The sequence below is a fragment of the Petaurus breviceps genome, unplaced genomic scaffold (genome assembly GCF_028583685.1).
Source record: "Petaurus breviceps papuanus isolate PSGF00001 unplaced genomic scaffold, PetGlider_PUasm1.0 90804, whole genome shotgun sequence".
In the NCBI taxonomy this organism is placed as follows: domain Eukaryota; kingdom Metazoa; phylum Chordata; class Mammalia; order Diprotodontia; family Petauridae; genus Petaurus; species Petaurus breviceps.
In genome coordinates, this window is record NW_027187348.1 from 21757083 (window position 1) to 21778549 (window position 21467).

At 36.2% G+C, this 21467-nt stretch overlaps 1 long non-coding RNA gene across 1 annotated transcript in view; it reads right to left on the reverse strand.

The window, feature by feature from the left end:
• Positions 1–21203, reverse strand: part of LOC138147749 (uncharacterized) — a 58157-nt gene extending 36954 nt beyond the window's left edge. The window contains exon 1 of the long non-coding RNA XR_011164877.1: positions 20909–21203. This is a non-coding gene — a long non-coding RNA (uncharacterized lncRNA). The remainder of the gene's footprint in view (positions 1–20908) is intronic.
• Positions 21204–21467: the final 264 nt, after the last annotated feature.

Below are 21467 nucleotides of genomic sequence, written 5' to 3' on the forward strand. Positions count from 1 at the left end.
AAATTCTGAAGAAGAGAACATGTTATCAAGAAACTGTCTAATAGGAAAGGAATGAGAAGGTGAGAATGACAGATGGCAAGGAGATAGCCAGAATGTGCCAGTGATGTCCTTTCAGAAGAAAGCAAAGAGGATCTTCCAGCATGTTGTATTGAAATTATGAAAGACTCACAAACGATGGGTAGACAAGAATGGAGTGTGACATCTGGAGGGGATTTCTAAATCAATGAAATCACAAATATATTTGAGTATTCCCTTATAATATCTATTAGAGTCCTGAGGAATTTTAGCAGCTGCTTAATAAAAGTTTTTTTTTAATGTATTGATGCACTAAGGTACAACTTATTACCTTTTACTAGCTCTGCTTTTGAATGATCTACTTTATCTTTATTTAAATAGCTAGGTAGATTAGCCCCTTCCCCTAAAGTCACTGGAGCCTAACAACTTTCTAATCTGTGGTAACAGTTAGATTCTAGAGAGCTAGAGGAACTTACTCCAGAGCATGGATCCACATATACAAATCTGATCTGATATACAAATTATAAAGTGCCCTTTCCATAAATATGGCATCTTAAAAAACAGATTTAAGATAAAAGACAATCAGTAATGGGAGTAAAGTCTTCTTTCACTGTTTTCTAAGTAATATAATTGTATTCATTTGTTCTGAAAACCTTTAAAAAAAATCCTTCATTGTATCCATAAAGATACTTCAATGCCAAAAGAAAAAAAAATTGGTTAGCATAGTTCAGTGGAAAGAACAGAGGAGTTACAGGCTCCAGATTTTAACTCCCCCTTGCTCTGTTATCAGTATAACCCTGGGCAAGTCATTCCATCTCTCTGGACCTCAGTTTCCTTATATGTAGAATAAGATTAGATTAGATGCCCGCTGAGGTTCTTTCTAAATGGCCAAAGTTACATACATTACGTATCTGGCTTCAAATCCGACTTCACTGAAAGCTCTTACTTCTTAATAACAATGACTTAAAAATAAGATAATTTTCAAGTGTCATTTTATAATGGGAATCAATTATAAATAGATAGCTATCATTTAGTAAAAAACTGTGTGTGCCCACCATTCTGCTAGGCACTGTTCTCAATACAAAGTAGATTACTTTATAAGATATATAAGACTATGAATATGCAACAACTAGAGAACAATACAAAGGAATATATTATTAAGGATAAAATTGTTCAGCACATTTGAAATATATGTAATAGAAATTCAGAGGAGAAGCAAAAGGAAAGATCATTACTTAATGATGTTAATCAAGAAAAGTTTTAAGAAATAGGTGAGTGGGGCAACTAGGTGGCACGATGAATAGAGCACCAGCCCTGGAGTCAGGAAGACCTGAGTTCAAGTCTGGCCTTAGACACTTAACAAAAAAACGAGCTGTGTGACCTTGGGTAAGTCACTTAAACCTAATTACCCTGCCTTCCCACCTCCAAAAAGCAAAAAAAAAAAAAAAAAGTAGGTGAGTTCCACAAGGCCTATACTCCAAAGGATCAAAGAGGAGGAAAAAGATGTATAAGTACAAAAATATTTCTAGTAACTTTTTGTGGGAACTGGCAAAGTGCTGGAAACAAAAGGGGTACCTACTATTTATGGGATGGCTGAACAAAATATGGTATGTGCATATAATGGGATACTATTGCACTATAAGAAATTATGAAAGGGTTGGTTTCAGAAAAACTTGAGAAGACTTGTATAAATTGATGCACAGTGAAAAGAACAGAACCAGGAGAACAATTTCTATAACAATAAATTTGCAAAGACAAACAACTTTGAAAGATTTCAAGAACTCTGATCAGTAAGATCAATAAAACAACTAATCACAATTCCAGAGGTGCAATTATAAAATATGCCACCTACCTTCTGACAGAGAGGTGATGAACAGTTTTTTTTTTCCAATGGGAGGGCAGATGGGAGAGAGAGAAAACAGATATTTGTTCATTTAAAAAATAAAAGATTAATTTATTTTAAAGAGAAGTAAATGAATTTTGAACTTGCCCTTGAAAATGTAGCATGTGGTGGAAAGTGTGCAAACTAAGTAGCAGAAATAATATGATCAAAGATATTACCTCTACCAATGTAATTCACTTCCAAAGTTACTTAATTTATAAACTATGAACAATTAAATATGGCTTATGAAATATGTTTCCAAAGAAAGTTTGAATGCTATATCAAGATGATGACAAATCTAAAAAAAGGCTTAAAAAATTTGTTGTTTTTACAATACATACATTGCTGTTTATTGCAATGTGCCCATTTTACAATGCTGTATAAAAAGCACTAACAAAGGAAACATCACAATTACACTCATCTCTCATGATAATTCCATCTATTTCATATCAGCTGAATTATAAATATAATTACAAATTTTAAGGGCTATGATTTCCTCTAAGCTCCTAACTCCTACTAATATTTATTAGTGTCCCATATGCACATTGAAAGGAGATACAACCCTTTATCTTTATGTTACTAACCAGAAATATTAGAATATTTCCAGCTGCCATAAACATCAGATTAGATTTTGGGTGCTGCATGTGGAAGACTTAAAAACAAGATTTACTTTTAAAAATAAGGATTTTTAAAAAAAATTAGCCTGATATTTTTCATACTGCTTGAACACTAATAGAATCTCAGTTGAGAGGTAAAAGTAAATTTATAGTTATTCCTCTCTATGCAAACTGCAAACAGATGTGTTCAGAATATACTTCACATGAAATTTGATAGAGAAACTAGCTAGCTGAAACTTCTAGTCAAGTTTGACCTTCAATACACATTTCACATATATATGATTCCCACTGACTTTAATGAGAAGTGGTGAATGCACATCCTAGGATTTATATCATAATGTGGCATGTGAGGTCAGGGCAAGGGTCAGAGGGAAAGGAAATATTACTCTCTTAAGTGAATTAATTTTAACAAATGGTATTGAGTATAATGTTAAAGCACATGCATTTATCTAAAAATGAGGTTGAATACTCTATTTTAATATATATTACAAAACCTCATTCTAAACCTACTTATACAAAACTTTTGAATTTTCAAAGTGGTCAATTAACCAACTATTTTTAAAGACTTTAGTGTATTCATAATTTGCATGCCAATAGCCAATGCTAAATAAGATTTATGAGATAAATAAGAGGGTCTGGGAAAATTCCTATTTGGAAAGACTAGAAAATAGAAGGAAACAGTTTTCACTATAATTCAGACTTTTCAATAATTCTGAGATGCATTCCCCCTCGTTATTCTATATTACTGAAGTTGTGTTTTATGTAAAGCCCTCTGAATTTATGCAATAATGGCACCAGAAGCCCTCACAGTACTTTTGGGTGTATGAAAGAAATGGAATTAGCTAGTTAATATATGTATTTGAAAATCACAAAACTTTTAAAAATTTCAAAACTTCAAATTTTTTTATTAGTTGAGAGACCCACACACTTACTGAAGCCTTCCTCCTCTGAAGTGTCCTGTGCACCGGAATTACTATGTTTTTCTTCCCTTCCCAAGGAAAACCCCCATTCACTGTAGTTGAACTCAACTAGGTGTTAATTTAGTTCAAACAACTAACACTAAGATCTGAATGATGAAAAGACTCAATCCTCTCAGGGAGAATTTCCTCCTCAAAGAGGAATTTGTAACCCAAGTGAATTTCTAATTGGCGGAATATATGTGGGAGATATTTTTTAATAGCAGTTTTACTTGTGTTCCTTGCTGACCTCGGGCTGTGTTGGCTTTGACTAATCCTCCAGAGAGTCAAAAAGCATGAAATTAGCATTGCCCAATAGCATGAAGTAGGTATGCCATCTAACTACCCTTCCTCACCATTCAAATAGCTTTACACCACAAGACTTCGTTTTTCAAACTAAGTATTTAAGACCACAAATGGTAAATTCACAAATACACATATCCCATACCTTCTCTGTATAATATAATTATGTATTAATAGCAGTGATTTCTATTGAGAAGTTAATTTACAATTCAATATGTAACTAATGTAAGGTCAAGAAGCTAACTAAATTTTACTCAATATTAATATGTCATCTATAAAGGTGGATTTTTTTAAAATTGAAAGCCTACAGTCTAGTGACTCCCAGTGGTAGTTTCAGTGGTCCATTATGTGACAAAAAGCCAACTGCATGTTGGCTTCTTCCCAACTCTTCCCAACTTCTTCCCTCATCTATCAGATTCAGATTGATTTCTAGGTTATGATATAGACTATTTGAATTGGTTTGAGTGAATTCTTTAGGAAATTATTTGCCTCTTGTGAGATTCTCTATAGTGGAAGATAGCCAAAATTTTATCTAGACTCTTTGACTAGACCCTAAATGAATGAGGGTTTGGAGTCAGAGGACCTGGGTTCAAATATTGGTTCTGACATTTACTACTTGTATGATTTTGGGTAAGTCACTAAACCTCTTTGACATCAGTTTTTAGCTCTAAATCTGCTACCATGAGCAGGAATCTCAATGATGACCCCTGTCATGTCCCTAGGAGAATATGATTATTTTAAGAGATATACCTACCTCTGGGAAAGTAGAATAAAGACTACAGCAATCAAGCCTCACCTACTCATTCCTCTGCTTCTTAGCAGATGCTATTTTCATTTAGAGGGATAGGTTAGACAGTACATAGCACATGGTAAGTGCTTAATAAATGCTTTGTTCATTCATTTATCTATATGTCCGGATGTGTGTGTATACATACATATATGTATGTGTGTATATATAAACATTAAAAGAATAGAAAAATGCTTTCAAGGAATAAACTATCCTTATTACTCCACATATATTCCATTTATTTGGATAAAGTTTTAAAACATTTGCATAGTAAGTACCCAGGTTTTATTTGTAAACCTTAAAATGCTATCAAAATTTATCTTTATTATTATATTAGGTTATATGTTTCAGTTTAACTTACAATTTAAACAGCCATGGGCCCTCTTCTCACCTAAGGTTCTCTCCTTGTGTTCTTGTCAACTCCCATAGGTTCAGAGATTATTTTCATATAGATCACTTTCATATCTACATATATAGGCTACATTTCTCTTCTAAGTTCTACTCCTACATCACCAGTTGACTGCTGGACATCTCCATAGGCATTTCAAACTCACAGCATCTAAAATAGAACTCATTCTTTTCTCTCTGAAACACCTTCTTCAGAATTTTCCTATTTTTTTAAGGGTACCACTGTCATTCTAATCATCTATGGTCCAATCTGGAAGTCATCTTTGACTCTTCCTTCAACTTGCATTTCCAATCAGTTGTCAAGTTTTATTGATTCTACCCCTATAACAGTTCTCACATCTATCCCCTCTTACTGCACATGGTTATCAGTCTAGTTAAAGCATTTATCACTTCACATCTGAACTACTGACACAGCCTTCTAATTACTCTCTGTCTCTAGTCTTTCCCCTCTCCAATCCTTCTTCTGTATGTAGCTGCTAAATAGATAGTCCTAAAGTATAGGTCTTATCATTTTACTCTTCTGTTCAAGAAGCTTCCACAAATCCCAATTTTCTCTAGGTTAAAACATTAACTGATCTATTTAGCACTTAAAGTCCTTCAAAATCTATCTTAAATCCATCTTGCTAAATATCTACATCACTCCCTCTCATGTACTCTGTATTCCAGCCAAATTGGCCTATTTGATGATCTTAGAATGGAATATACTATCTCCTACCTCTTTGCCTTTGCACAGTCTATCCCCTTTGCTGGAACGTTTGCCCTTCTCATCTCCACCTCTTGGAATTCAGTTTCCTTCAAGGATCAGCTCAAATGCTACTTCCTACATGATACCTTTACAGATTCCCTCAATTATTCGTGCTTGCTTTACTTCCTCTCCAAATTATTTTGTATTTATTTTGTATATATGTGTGTGAATATATACAAATAATATGTATATATACTCACATGTGTGCATAATATATATATATGTAGAATGTTACACAATGCCTTGTGTATATGTATTTGCATATGTGTATCTGTGTATATATTATGTATGTATGTGGGTATGTGTGTGCGCATGTATGTATGTGTGTGCATGTATACATTTTTACCTGTGCACCTGATGTTTTCTCCCAGGAGAATGGAGAATATTTTGCTTTTGTCTTAGAGTCCTTCACATATAAACAGGGACATAGTAGATACAACAAATGTTTGCTAAATTGAATAGATTTAAACATTTCTGAAACAAAATACAACATATTTCATATTTCTATAGAGCTATGCAATTTACAAAGTACTTTCCTTACACAATGTTGTGATTTAGGGTAGGCGGTGAAAGTTTTATTATTCTTCTTTTATAGATGAGGAAACTGAGGTTCAAAGAATGGAAGGAACTTATCTAAGGTCACACAAGGTCATACAAGGTTATGTGGTTTTTATATAGGGGCAGTACAGGGTTTCCCATTCAGGTCTTTTGATTGCCAAGCCCCCTGTGCTCTTTCACTATATCATGAGAACAAAATCACTATTATCACAATATTTGTTTGATGGAAATTATAATTTTGATAAAGTAGCCAATAAAATACAGAAATGTAGAATGTTCTAATTATTTAAGTAGGGTTACTTATTTTATTAGTGCCTAAAATATGAAGTCTTCAGGAAATTACATACTGAGAAAAAAAGATTTATCACCAGAAGTAGCCAAAATATTATTTTTCTACTTTATCACATGGTATCTTTGTGAAAAGTATTGGTTAGTAGAAGAAAAATGTGGGCAGATACCTTTTTAGTACTTGGAAGGAAGGAAAAGAGTTACAAATGAATAATATCTATAGTAAATGCCTCCAACTGAATGAAGTTCTCTAATGAAATTCTTATTTATCTTGTTTCAATGGCATAGTTTCTAAAATACCCTCACTCAAGATTTTCCATCCCTCCTCATCAAGCTACCATGTGTGGAATGTTAACGTCTGGAAACTTCCCTCTCACTAGAGAAGCTATTCTTGACCATGTCAGTAGTGTCAAGAAATTAAATACACATCCCTTAGTAAGATGTCTTGTTCTTTTACCTCTGCTTTAATAAATAGATGACATCTGAAAAAAAATCAACCTTTAAGAACTATATTTCTTGTATAAAAGTATGACCACAAAAAGCAAAGTTATAGCAAACTTAAAAATGAATATGAATTGCATGCATAAGTGCAGTAATAAATATGATCTTTTATGTCATCTGTAACACTTCGAGAAACAGGCAATTTTTCATTTTCCTTAAATTTCTGCTGATATAGGCAGTACACTATTTGTTATTACTGTATCAGTACTTGTTTTTTCCAGAGACAAGTCTTAAAACTCTTAAAACTGAGGAGGGGGTATTTGAAATACTATCAGAAAATAATCAAATTTCCTTTTCAAGAGATAGACATTTAAAAGTCCTTCATACTTCACAATCAAAGCTGTAATTGAGATAAAATACTTACAATTAAGATGATTATGAAAATTAGTATATTTAAATGTATATTTCTAAAATGCAATTAATTCATAAAGGACCATAGTACAAGCCAAATAAGTATGTATTAAGATTTGGGTTAATATAGATTTAGTCCAATTTTGGGGTTCTCAAATTATCATTCTCTTGCTCATTATATCCCCACCCATTCTTTCCCCAGTTTATATTAGGATATGTTGGAAAATGCCTGTGATATAAAAAACAAATTTTATTTTAGAAACTTTTAGGAAAACAAATCCACTACAAGCAGCAGAAGCCTCGCTTTGCATGCCTTTGCTCTCCCTCTCTGTCATTTTTCCTATTTTTCTTTCTTCTCCCTGTGTTAGGAATTGAGAAGTCAGGGGAGCCAGGTAGCACAGCAAGTAAGAGCACCGGCTCCAGTGTCAGGATGACCTGGAGATCAAATCCCAGGCTCAGACACTTAGCACCCACCCAGAAACACCTAGCCGTGTAACCTTGAGCAAGTTACTTAACCCCAATTGCTTAGGGGCGGCCAGGTGGCTCAGCGAGTAAGAGCACCGGCTCCAGTGTGGGGATGACCTGGGGATCAAGTCCGGGCTCAGATACTTATTAGCACCACACCCAGAAATAACTGGCTGTGTAACCTTGAGCAAGTTACTTAAACCCGATTGCTTAAAAAAAAAATGAATTGAGAAGTCAAACTCTACTTTAAGAAGGTCCTTCAAGATTTAGGACAAGTAGGGGAAGCTAAGTGGCGCAGTGAGTAAAGCACGGAGTTCGGTTCCGCCTCAGACACTTAACACCCACACAAAAAAAATTGCAGTGTAACCTTGGGCAAGTTACTTAACCCCAATTGCCCCCCAAAAGGCAAAAGGAAAAAAAAGATTTAGGACAAGTTATCAATTGTTATAGATCATAAACTTCCTCATTAACACAACAGACTGTTTGAGGTTATTAAATATTATGTTTTCAACATATATAATTCATTATTGATGCAGTTGTATGTTGCTGATACAAGGATTTCTCCTCATGGTCCATGGTCCATATGCTTGGTATTCTAACTTATATTAGATAAGCATGTTTGTTACTAGGAAAGTTTCCCTAATATCTGCTCTCTGATAAGTCATATTAAATACCTTTCTTTCCAAAGAAAAATTGTGTGGTTATTTTGTAGACTTGGCTTTGCTGGTATGTCAAAACCAAATCTAAAAAAAAAATTCCAGAAGTGTTGGCACTTCAACAGATTTAGGGGTATAGCAGATTCAGAGTAAGAGATTTGCTCAGGCCCCTCCCCACCTGCAAATATAACACTTTTGTGATGGCTCTAATCCTTTGTTCCTCCTTTCATAACTGGAGAAGTATTGTGATTATCTCTCTTCAGTAGGTATGATGTCCAAGAATTATCCCTTCTCTTGATAGAAGTCTAGATCCATGAACTTTTAAACATGGGATTAACTTTTAAAGGAACCTATAGGTTAGCTCTGCCCAAGAAATTCCCCTTCTCCTGATAGAAGGCTAAACCTCAGGATTTTGTGCCTAGGAAATACCCAATCTCTGGCTATGAGGTCTAATTCCAGTACTTTCAAAATATGTGAATGTTGGGAGGAGGAAATGACTTAAAATAGAGGATAGTGCAGTTATTTCAGGAGTAGCAGTGGTTCAAGGAGTAGGAGGAGGAATGGTAGTTGAATTTCTCTCCACACTTGGCCTGTGGCTGGCTCTACTCTATCATTCCATTAGCCAAAAATGGGCGGTGAGTATCAATCAGAGTCCCATACAATTCAGTCAATTAATCTAGCTGTCCTACAAAGTGGCTGGATCAGAGGTTGCTTCCAACAAGAGAACAATAAATGGAAAAGCATTTCAAGTATTAGAAACTGGTACCAACTATAAAATTCCTTTACCTTAATTTGACACTGACTCTTTGAGAGGCCTTGAAGAGAAAAGCAGATGGAGATGACCTCAGCATTGGAGACACTTGCTAATGTTAGAATTGGGGACATTTGCTAACTCCCAGAAGGAGTGATTGATATGGCAATTGAAATTAAAGCACCCAGACCCTACCTTTTCTTAAACTCTTGGGTTAGAGGCATGTTATAGATTGGTTAAGGGTTTCCTGGACTTAGGATAATTGTGTATGTATAGCCCATTGATAATTTTTAATAGATTTGATTTTATTCCTTTTCCTTCTCAGGTAATAGGTAAAACCTGTTTTTAGGTAAACCACTTATACGTTGTAGACTCCATTATGCATATTTTAAATGATTAGAGTTCGTTGAAGCTTCTCATGAAAGGAGAACAACATTTTCCCAGTGGATGGGGGTATAGCTATGAAAGATAAATGAGCTATATACACATAGATCACACTCTTAGACTGACAGAGAAGTATTTATACACCGCCCCCAAAAAAGGACAGAGCTAGGGTAAAGAAGCTGCTGGCTTTCTAAGAAGAGAGATTAGACATTCTCTTGCATTTCCCTAGAGGGTCCTCTAGATTTTGGTGAAGCACATGTTGCTGGGATTTATGTGAGATTGATTGTGCTGGTTCTTATTATTGTATAGGTTCAGAAAAGTAGCTAGAAGTGCCTCCAATAACTTAAAATTATTTAAATGGAACTTTATGTGGAAGACAGTTGTTTCAAGAGAAATGCTAAGTCAGTACCATAGTACAAAGGAGTTAGAGGGTCTTGATGCTGATCCTCCACTACTAGGGTTACCCATGTGACTCTGGGCAAGTCACTTAAAATGTGTAGCTAACCTCAGTTTCCTTATCTGGAAAATGAAGGAGCTAGGCTATCTGACATCTGAAGTTCTTTTGTTCTCTAAAAATATTGATCCTAAAAGTGGACATACTTCATAGAAATTTAAATTGTAACACATCTAGGTCTGCATAGGATACAATGACATTTTAGAATTGTCTGAAAAATAAATATGGATAAATTAAGCACAAGTTTCTATGCTGTTGTTTTCTAAGCTGTGTAAACCTGTCATAGTCATAATCACTAACTTAATTGATGTTGCATGCTAAAATACAAATGCAAAACCACCCATAAAAGAGTAAAAACATTAAGTTTAAAAACTGTAGAAATGAATGTGAATATATTAATATCACTTTTGTGTCACCTTTACGTATTGGTTTCTTCAATGGTTTCTCAGATGAGGACACTGGCAATAATTGCAATTTATGTCACTAATTTCAAATCAAGGTAAACAGTTACAGTAGTTCAAAGTAGTAGCTTTCAAAAAAATATCAGCAACACAGGAAATATTTACTTTGGATGGCCAGATATCAGTGATTTCAAACAAGAAAGTCTCTCTTTCATTTACTCTCAATATAAAGTAGAAATCCAAAAAAGTAAAATAGAAGGGGTTTTTCTCTTACATGTTTAGGGGCAATGTTCATTAAAGGGAAAGATAAGTCCAACCTCTAAAATTGAAAAATAATTTAGTTATTATCATAAAAATAGTATTAAAAACAGCTGTCATTAAAAAAGAATGAGAATGAATAAATAATTCTGCCTTTCACCTACCACCAAAAGAACATTCCAGTGGGGGGTAATTGATTTAAGCCACTTTCCATCTTGTTTTCCCTGTGACCAACAGTATGCAATTTAGGGATAGGAGATAGGATTGCATGTGGTCTATTTTGTGGTCACAAAATAGTACTGGCCTTACTAGCACTGTGTTTTAACAAACTGAACTGAAAATGTATATCACAAGAATATAAGGATTGCCATACCTAGACTATTCATCTAGGCAATATAATACTCTCTTTCTAAGAGTGGTAACTAAAGATATTTGTGGAATAGTATGGTTGCCTTCAATGATATTTTCTCAAAAGATCAGGAATGCCTAGTTTTCTTTAGGTTCCCTTAATAACCTGTTATGGCTCTTTAATAAATGTATATGAAACCTTCTCTAGCTTATTTCAAACTATTCTACTTTTTTGAGTTAACAGTTCAACACACTCACATAAGTGTACTACAAACTGTGAGAGGTCATGCAGTATGTGGAATCAGGAGGACCTGGATTCAAGTTGTTCCTCTTACCTAGGATAGGTCCATGGACAAGTCACCAAATACATCAGTTCTTGAAGCACCTCTCTGAGTATAATTATAAAAAGAATTAATGCTCAGCACTGGTACAAAGAATATACACCATTTAAGAAATTATAAGTTTGGACCAAACTTAATTGCTAGATATTACATAAAGTTTCACTTCCTTTTGCTTTCAAGGGGCAACATGGAGTTCTATTGTTTGGGGATTTGAATTACTCAATATGTCTTACATGACTTTAAAAGCTCTGATCATCTTCTTTCAACCTTTTTATCCCCTTCAGAATAAAGAATTCTCTTTTTATATTATATTTTTATGGTTTAGATCAGGAGTGTCAAACTCTTGGGCTTCCTGTGGCCAGAACCAAATTAAAATGTAATTGGGAAATATTTAACAAAACAAATAAAAATACAATTCAACATAGATAATCTTAATTTGTGACTTTCTAAGTCAACATATGGCTGCAGAGATCCATTTCTATTTGTGTTTGACATGTCTGAACTCTAAATCTTAGGACCATATTTCATAAGTCACTTTATCCTTTTATTTATTTTTTCCCACTGGCTGGAACATTAAGTTATTGTTCTTTTATACTCAATTGGAATCTTCCAAGTTTGGTATTTTTCCTCGGTAACTATCATCAAGTACAGTACTTAAAAGTTTGTAAAGTATTTTCCTCAGAATAACTCTGTGGTAGTGCAAATATTATTATTCTCACTTTACAAATAAGAAAGAGACTCTCAAAGGCTGTGACTTGCCCATGATCTTAATAGCTAGCAAGTGTTTGAGGCCAGATTCAAATCCAAATTTTAAGAACCCAAATTCAGTACATTATCCTCATTCCATTCTTAGTGTTAAGGAAAACTGGAGAGGAAAAAATTACTACAAGTAGGCATATAGAACATTAATTTTAGATACTCTCCAAAGTCTTAGAATTTAATTTGTGTATAAAATTATAACATTTACTGATGAATACCTCCTTTCATCTTAGCATGATTAATGAAATAAAAAAAACTTTTATTAAGCAAGGTACATTGTCAAGTGCTGGGGATGTAAAGATAAAAAATGACCCAGTGTTACTATCAAGAAGTTTATATTTGACTGGGGGAGGAGAGGGAAAAGATTGAATCAGCATATATACGAATAAGTCTGATGCAAGGTAGGGTAGGCTAGAAACAAAGTATTATGATTATCTTACAAATTTGTGCTGAATGTTTCAGATATGAATCTTTATTGTGTAGGAAGGATCTTAATTTTCCAGAAATATTATATATATATATATGTATGTATGTATATGTATATTAACTTGTCACCTGTCCTAGACTCTTACAGATCAAGTTCAGTACTGTGGGAACATGACTCTTAATTAGGAGTCAGATTTCTCATTTTCATTCTTTACCGTGTTGCCCCCATTGTAGAAACTAAAGATACCTACACAGCCATTCTCCATTTATCTAAGAAACTGAAAGATCTAGGTGGCAACACTGTGGAATTGAAGAAAGCTCCCTTTCCCCTACTTTTGCTAGAAGGAAGAAGAAAGTATCTCAAAGGTTTTACTGTAGGTGATATCTATCTGTAAATTCATGTATACAGAGAGATATAGAGAACTTACAGATGAGAAAACTCTCCCTCCCAATGCATACAAGCAGCTTCTTTGCAACCAGTCTAAGAGAATTGCCTAGAGCACTAAAAGGTTAAGTGACTTGCCCAGAGACACATAGCTACTGTGTGTCAGGGAAGGAACTTGAACTCAGATCTTTCCAGTTTTGAAGCCAGCTCTCCATTCACTACACCATTCTGATTCTCCTTGTTTTACAGGGACTCCCCCAAAATGATCAATTGAAGCACTGAGCTTATGTACTTACTATAGCTGAATTTGAAGAGCACCTTTAGCAATTGTTAATGTAGTCCATGGGCCACCTGGTGTCTGTTACTATACTTGGATGTGTTGTGCTATGACAGTCTGCAGTTGTTACCTATCTGGAATACTGAAAAGATGCAGAGGCACATAAAGCCGTATTGGTTTGGGTCATGTCATTGAACTGTGATGAGGGTACCAATGAAAACACTCAATAGACTGCTTGGAGTCTCTTAATAGTTGTAAAATTTTAAAGATGTTAAGTAAGAAAGACAGTGCCTTGTGTGGGTTTTCTGAGGTCACAGAGCCTTAAAAATTTTCAGGCAGAACCCAGAGAGTGTAGTATAAAGGAATGAAAAGATCAAACGATTTACGACTAGAAGAGACTATTAACAGTCTTCTAGTCCAATGATTTTGCAGAACTGAGGTCTAAAAAGAGGAAATAACCTCTCCAGGCATCACACAGTGAATAAGTACCAGAACTGGGATTCAAATCTAAGTTCTCTCACTTGAAATTCAGTGGCACCATGCTTCTCAAACACCTTTACTTCACACCACCAAATTCTGAAAGGGGCAAATCTTCCTTCCTTCCTTCCTTGGGATATGGCAGTATTAAAGGAGGCTGATACAACGATCTGGGCAAAAAAGAGCTAAAAACCTAACTAGAGTGATTGCTATGGGAGGGGAGAAGAAGTGTTGGAGATTGAAATGTGAGAGAGATCAAAGGTAGAAATCATTCTGACTAAAGTCAGGTCATCAGAAATACAGGTTCAGACACTCTGGAAAACTCATGAGACAGATATTCAACAACACTGTGATCACAACTGCATTGCTGCTGGAGTCGAAGGACTTGGGTTCATTCCTGACTCCTACCTTGGGTAAGTCACTTAACTTCCCTGGTCCTCAGCTTCCTCATATATAAGATGATATGGTTGGGCCAGACAGCTTTTGGAGTCCCTTCTGTTATAGATCTATAAACCTATAATTGATTCTATGAATAGATTCCCTATAGAAGGTTGCCTTTTTAAAGGAAATATTTTTGCCCTAATAGAAGAAAAATATGGTTATAATTGTTACTGAAATATTTCAAAAATAACATATTAAACACAGAAAAGTGAACACTACAGCTAGAACATAGTCTAGATTTGCTATATCACCTATGTTAAAAGTAAAAACATATATTACAGACATAAATGCCTGAATGCACTGGATAATTATTTGGGAGACATGGTGAGGACTAAGGATTTTCACTTTAAATTCTCAGCTATAAACAGAAAGAAGGTAAAGTTATTTTCTAGTTATGTAAGGAGGTTAGATAAGGTAATAAATTTGGGGTGGCTAGGTGGCACAAAGAAGAGCACCTGCCTTGGAGTCAGGAGGACCTGAGTTCAAATCTGACCTCAGACACTTAACACATACTAGCCCTGTGAACTTGAGCAAGTGACAACCCCAATTGCCCTGCCTTCCCCCCTCCAAAAAAAGCACAAAAAAAGGTAATAAATTCACAGTGACCTTAGAACACATTAATTCATTTACTCATTCAAAAAACACTGCCTTTTATATGCAAGGCACTGAGGACAGAGATACATAGATCCTGACATTAAGGAGTTTACTATCTAGTGGAGAGGTTGGGGATTGTGGGCAGCAGGGAGAGTGAGGGTAGATGCAAAGTACATAAATAACTAACGATAAAAGGAAGAGATAAAGATAGGTACTGGACCAGTCATTTCATTGGTATGAGGATTTTCTTTTTTTGAGACACCAAGGAGGAAGTTTATTTGATAATTTAAGGTCTATGTAAACAGTTCCTTTACCCACAGAAAATGTAATCTAATCATTAAGCCGAAGAAATAACAAATCACATTAGATTGAGCATTGAACACCAGGAAAGAAGAAAATGCACAGTCTGTTTTCCTGGAAAAAGCCCGATTCTCAACTGCTTTCTGAACACTCGGAGAGCTTCAAGATTGCAGCTCTGAAATTCATTTGAAATGTTCATTAGGGGTTGCAGGGATGGGTGAAAATCTTTCCAAGGCTATCAGTATCCAAAAGCAGAGTGAAGGTGGTAATTGGTCAGGTTTTCTCTTAAAATCCCGGCTCTGGGTGGGGAATAAGGGCTCTCAGCAAGTGCCCCTGGGATTGGTGTCTTCGGAATCAGCCCTCCCTAGTCCCATTCTGGCATCTTTACTGAAGTACTTAACCCACTCATTAGTATAAGGATTCCTGGGTGAGAAAACTCTCTGCTAATTCAGGTGGCACCTTTTATGCAATTTATAGTCCTAGAAAGTTGCCTGGGCATCAGGGGTTATGCAACTTAATAACAACAACAATAACAAAAATAGCTAGCATTTTATATACAGTGCTTTAAGGTTTGCAAAATGTTTTACAAATATTCCCTCACTTTACCCTCACAACAACCCTAAGAGTTAAGTGCTATTATTATTTCTATTATTATTTAACTCCTAAATGAGGTGACTTGTCCAGGTTCATACAACTGGTCTGAAGCTACATTTGAACTCAGATCTTCCTGACTCCATGTCCACTGTTTTGCCTTAGCTAGCTGCCCAGGGTCACACAGCCAGAATTTATCAAAGAGGAATTGAAACCAGATCTTTCCGGCTTTGAGACTGTCTTTCCATCCATTATGCCATACTGAGTAAGGAAAGGTTAGATAAGTGCAAAGAACAGGTCTGGGAAAAGTTCTATGAGCAGGAAGAGATGACTTTCATATATGATAGAGGGGGTGCTGAGGCAAGGAAATCTTTGTGGTAAAGCTTTGAATTAGATCTTGATGGAATAGAGAATTAACGTGATCATCATGATTACTTAGGGAGATAACTTGAGTATCAATTAGCAGATAGAATGGGTTGGAAAAGGGATGGACTAAAAGGTAGAAAGACCTATTAGGAACTGTTACAGTAAGATAAGTGAGATTAAATAAGGGCCTGGATAAGGGAGCTTGTAGTGGGAATGAAAAAGAATAGGTACATGTGGAAGATATAATAAAGATAGAAACAGGAGTTGGTTAATGAGGAGAAGATTTGAGGAGGAGAAGCAGTGATGCTCCCATAATGAAGGAAAAAGATTCACAAATGATTTTAAGAGTAGGAGTCTGGGAAATTGTGAAGATGAAGGCATTACTAATAGAAATGGAGAAGTTGGGGAAAAGCAGGCAAATATAGTTTTAGTCATATTGAGTTTAAGATGCTGATGTCTGACAGATTTTGGAATTAGAAGCCTGGAACTCTCAGGACAAGTTAGGGCTTGAGAAGTTGCCTTTCCAACCTTATTATACATGATTTTTCTGCTTGCACTCCATAATTTAACTATGGTCTAGACTTCTTAGTGTTCTTCATGCACTTCATTTCATCTCTTATCTTCATGCCTTTGCCATCCTCTACATGGAATGTTCTACCTCTCATCCCCACCTCTTACATCCCTGGCTTCCTTCATGGCTCAGTTAAAATACCACCTTTCACAGTAGACCTTTCTCGGTACTCTGAGCTGATAATACTTTCCACACTCCACCCAAAGACACCTTATATTTGTAATTATAGTAATTATTATTAGCTGAAAATATAACTAGGCCTTAAATGTTGCTAATTCAAAAAAACTATACCTTTATCACAAAACCTCTTAATGATCCTGTCTATGCCTGTTGGAAGAACTCACAAGGAGGATAGAAGAGGAGTTCTGAGAGAATGTCCAAACAAAAGGAGAAGTGACTTGACCCCCCAGTAACTTCTGGGAGATTGCTGAAATGGGAGATATGACCAAGCTTTTAAGGACTTAACTTCCTCACACATCCACTGCTGAAGTTGTTACCAATTTAGCAGGTTCTTTCTACTATCCATAGATGTAATTCTAGATGTCTTGGGAAGTGGTGTATGCCAAAAATCAAATGGGATTAGCTAGTTAAGAATTCACTGAATGTGAGACCCATTATCTTGTTCATAATTTATGGTCTTAAAGTGAGTTAACCCCAGAAGTTTTTCATATTATGAATAGAGTACATAGTTCAGTGTAATGCCAAGAAGGATGTTACCACCTAGGAACAGGTGGCTTCCTTGCTCAACTCTGAGTTCATTGTATCATACAGACCAAGAAGAAAGAACATGAAAAGCACATGACCTGGTCCTATAGATTTAATGCATCAGAAGCCATGGTACTCTTACAGAAAAAGGATTAAAAGTAATATGTGTGTCAAAGGGAAAACAACCTCTGAGAATGTAGAAGGCAGAAGAGAACCTAGGATTTTCCCCAGAAAGTATCCTATATTGGAAAAAAACAAAACTCTACAACCCTGGATCAATCAATAAATCAATAAGCATTATTAAGTATCAACTATGTGGCAGGAACTGTGCTAAGCACTGGGGATACAAAGGAAGGTAAAAGATAGTCCCTATTCTCAAGGATCTCACTGTCTATGGGATGAATTGGAGATAGTCAAAAGAAGGGAGAAGCCATCATTGAGGGGAAACGGGAAACAGTGGGATTTTAGCTAGGACTTTAAGGAAGTCAGAAGGTGGAGACAAGAAGGGAGAGAATTACAGGTATGGGGAATAGCCATTGGAAATGCCTGGATTCAGGAGATGGGAGTGTTCAAGGATCAGCAAGACCAATGTCACCACATCATAGATTATGTGTAGGGGAGTAAAGTTTAAAAAGATTGGAAAGTTAAGAGGGAGTCAGGTTATGAAGATTTGCAATGCCGGTCAAATGATTTTATATTCTATCCTGGAGATGATAGGGAGTCCCTGGAGTTTACTGAATGGAAGTGGGGAAGGAATGTGTGTGTGTGGGGGGGGGGGGAATGTTTGTGGAATGACATTATCAGATCTGCAATTTAAGAGGATCATTTTGGCAGTTGAGTGGAAAACGGACTGAAATGGAGGAAAACTTGAGGCAAGCTGATCAATCATCAAGCTATTGCAATAGTGCTAGCATGAGGTAATAATCATCTGGACTAGGGTGGGGGTGGCAGCATCAGAATAGAAAAAAGGGTGTATACAAGAGATATTACAAAGGCAAAAGCAATAATTCTTGGCTACTGATTGGATATGGGACGGGGAGGTGAGACTGAGTTAGGAGTCAAGGAGTACAATTTGTTTTCAAGCCTAGATGACTGGGACAATGGTAATGCCTTTCATTGTAATTGCTGCTGCTTGCTGCTGCTTTTTGTTCTTCATTCTTGAAGAGGACCATGACATCAGGGAAATGATGCCACGATATGCAAGTGAATTGGATTTAAGTGAGGGACGGCTGTGCAAAGTTACCAACCTCACTTTCTCTTCTGGAGCCATCTAGGTCCAGTGGCCAGATATGGTTCAGGTCAACTAGAGATGGCCCAGGATGCGGTGTGGGACCTTGGTCTTTTCAAACTAAGATTTTTAACAGGTCTCAGTTTGACTGAGGCAACCCCATTTAGTGACTAAGGCTTAATAAAAAATGAGGCAAAGAATAGCCTCTTAAAAAAATAGATCTGTGAAGGGAAGATCCTCAGGGTTTCTGGCCAAAACAGAAACAATTGTCATTTACATTCATTCTGAGGCAATCCAGGTGCAAAAAGTGACCAAGTCTGGGATCAGAGTGATTTGGAATTAAGGCTAGTCTTTAAGAGAAAAAAAAAGAACACAACAAAAAGTTTCAGATATTAAAATTTACATTCCCTTTGGGCAGAATACTGTTAGGTAAGTGTGTGATACCCTATATGAAGAGAGAAGAAAGAGGTTTCAGTAGGACTGAGGCAGCACCCACTTCATGGTAATAGAGGTGTTTGGAAGTGGGCAAAACTTGGGCAGGGGGGAGAGATAATGAGTTTAGTTTTGAAAACATTGTTTAAGGCATCCACAGGATATCCAGTTTGAGATGTAAAATAGGCAAGTGGAGATGTGAGTCTAGAGGTTAGGAGAGACATTAGGTCTGGATAAGTAAATCTGTGATCATGATCTGTGATGTGATCTGTGATCATTGGATTCATGGGAGCTTAGGTGATGACTGTCAAGTGAAACGGTATGGAGGAAGAAGAGAGCAGAGCCCAGGATGAAGGTTTGGGGATATATATAGTTAGTGAACATGACCTGGAAGAAGATCCAAGTAAAGGGGACTGAGAAAGAGCAATCAGTCATATAGGAGGAGAACCAGGAGAGAGTAGTGTCACAAAAATCTAGAGAGAATAAAGTATCGAGAAGAGGGTGACTGGCAGTGTCAAAGACTGCAGAGAAGACAAGAAGGATGAAGACTGACAAAATGCCATTATGTTTGTTGATTAAGAGATTGGTAACTCCGGAAAGAGTAGTTTGAATTGAATGATGAGATCAAAAGCCGGATTGTAGAGGGTTAAGAGAATAAAAAGAAAGGAAATGGAGGTTTCAATTGTTAAGGACCTTCTCAAGGAGTTTAGCTACTAAAGGGAGGAGAGATATGAGACAGTAACTACTGGACATATATGGATCATGTGAGAGCTTTTAAGAATGGAGAAGACATGAACAATTTTGTAGGCAGTAAGGAAGCAGCCAGTAGCTAGAGAGAGCTTGAAGGTAAGTGAGAGAGTGGTGATGAGAGAGGGGGCAATTTGCTAGAGTAGATAGGATGGAATGGGATTGCTTGTGCATGAAGAGAAGTTTGTCTTGGCAAGAAGAACCACTTCTTTATGTGAGACAGAGGTGAAGGAGGAGATAGTGAAAGAAAGTATTTAAGTAATATGAGATGAGAAGGTGGGAGGGAAGAAGGAGCTCTCAGCTAATGGACTCATTTTTTTTTTCAGTGAAATATGAAGCTTACCCAGATTAAACAGTGATAACTAGCAGTGGGTACAATTTCAGAATGATGATGACATACAAGCTGTACTGCTGGCCTAAAAGCCCTCCTAAAAGCCTAAAGCACATGTTCAAATGTGACATCTTTTATTCAATAAACCCCAGTGGCTATGTTCTATGCCCATTATAAAATAGAAAATCTCCAATTAGGCGCTTTTGACTCATCACAATTTGGCTCCTTCCTACTTTCCAGTTTTCTTATTTTTTATTCCCTTTCACATACTCTACCATCTAGTCACACTGTCTCACTCCATCTCCTGACTCCATTCCTTTGTCCTGATTGTCCTTATGCATGACTCCTCTAATTCAGTAGGATAGAAAGCAGCAAAGCAGAACTAAGTAAACATTTTTTTTTAATTTCAAAATTCTTTTCCACTTCATGCCAAAAAGCACAGTGGTGGCTCTAGCTGACTGTGATTTGGAATAATACATTTTGTTTCAAACCTGGGAAAACACTCATTGTATTCCATTTTTTCTCAGTTATTCTATACTTTCTAATCAGGGTAAATTTGGATTTTTTTAGACTCACCAGAAAATATTTTGGCAATAAAATTCTACTTAGCATCATTTAACATAATTTTAGACACTTTAATCCATTTCAACTAAATCTTAACAAAGCCTTTAAGTAATTGACAAAATTCTAGCTTCACCATGCATATGGAACTTATTTCAAAAGGAATATGCAATATTGAAGTGTCTGGTTTTATCTCTGAGGCTAAAACAACACAAAAGAGTGAAAAACATAGGGTTTACAATACTCACTTAGTGGTCAGAGAAGCTTGGTATGCCTACTTTTTCCAGGGTTCAAGGCAGAGGAACCTCTGTATTTCACTCTGATTCCAATAAGATCTGTAACCTCAGGCCACTGACTAAATGATATTCCCCACTGTCCTTTGATTTGGTAGCAGCCATGACTGTATCAAATTATGGCTCTGTAGCATTTTTATCTACTCCTAGAGGCCAGGGGATGGGAGAGTGGGAGGAGAGTGACAATGTCACTCTCAGAGAATCATGAGTACACTGAATTTGTAGGGACCTGAAATTTTGCACCTACTACAAGAGTAAGGCAGCTCTCTTAGCTGCTGACAACCACTGTCACAGCTGTTGGAGCTGCTGGGAATCCTGAGTCACCAGAAACAGTCTCCAACCAAAGAAACAAGGAGACTGAATCCTCTCACCTCTAAAGGGGATAAAAAGCACAGAGTGGGTCCCAAAAGCATAAAAGACATCGTGAAGAATACCTCCTTTCTCCCACATAGCCAGCAGACATGCAGGCATTTTTATTTTTCTCTTTTGGATATAAAACACAATTTTAAACTGT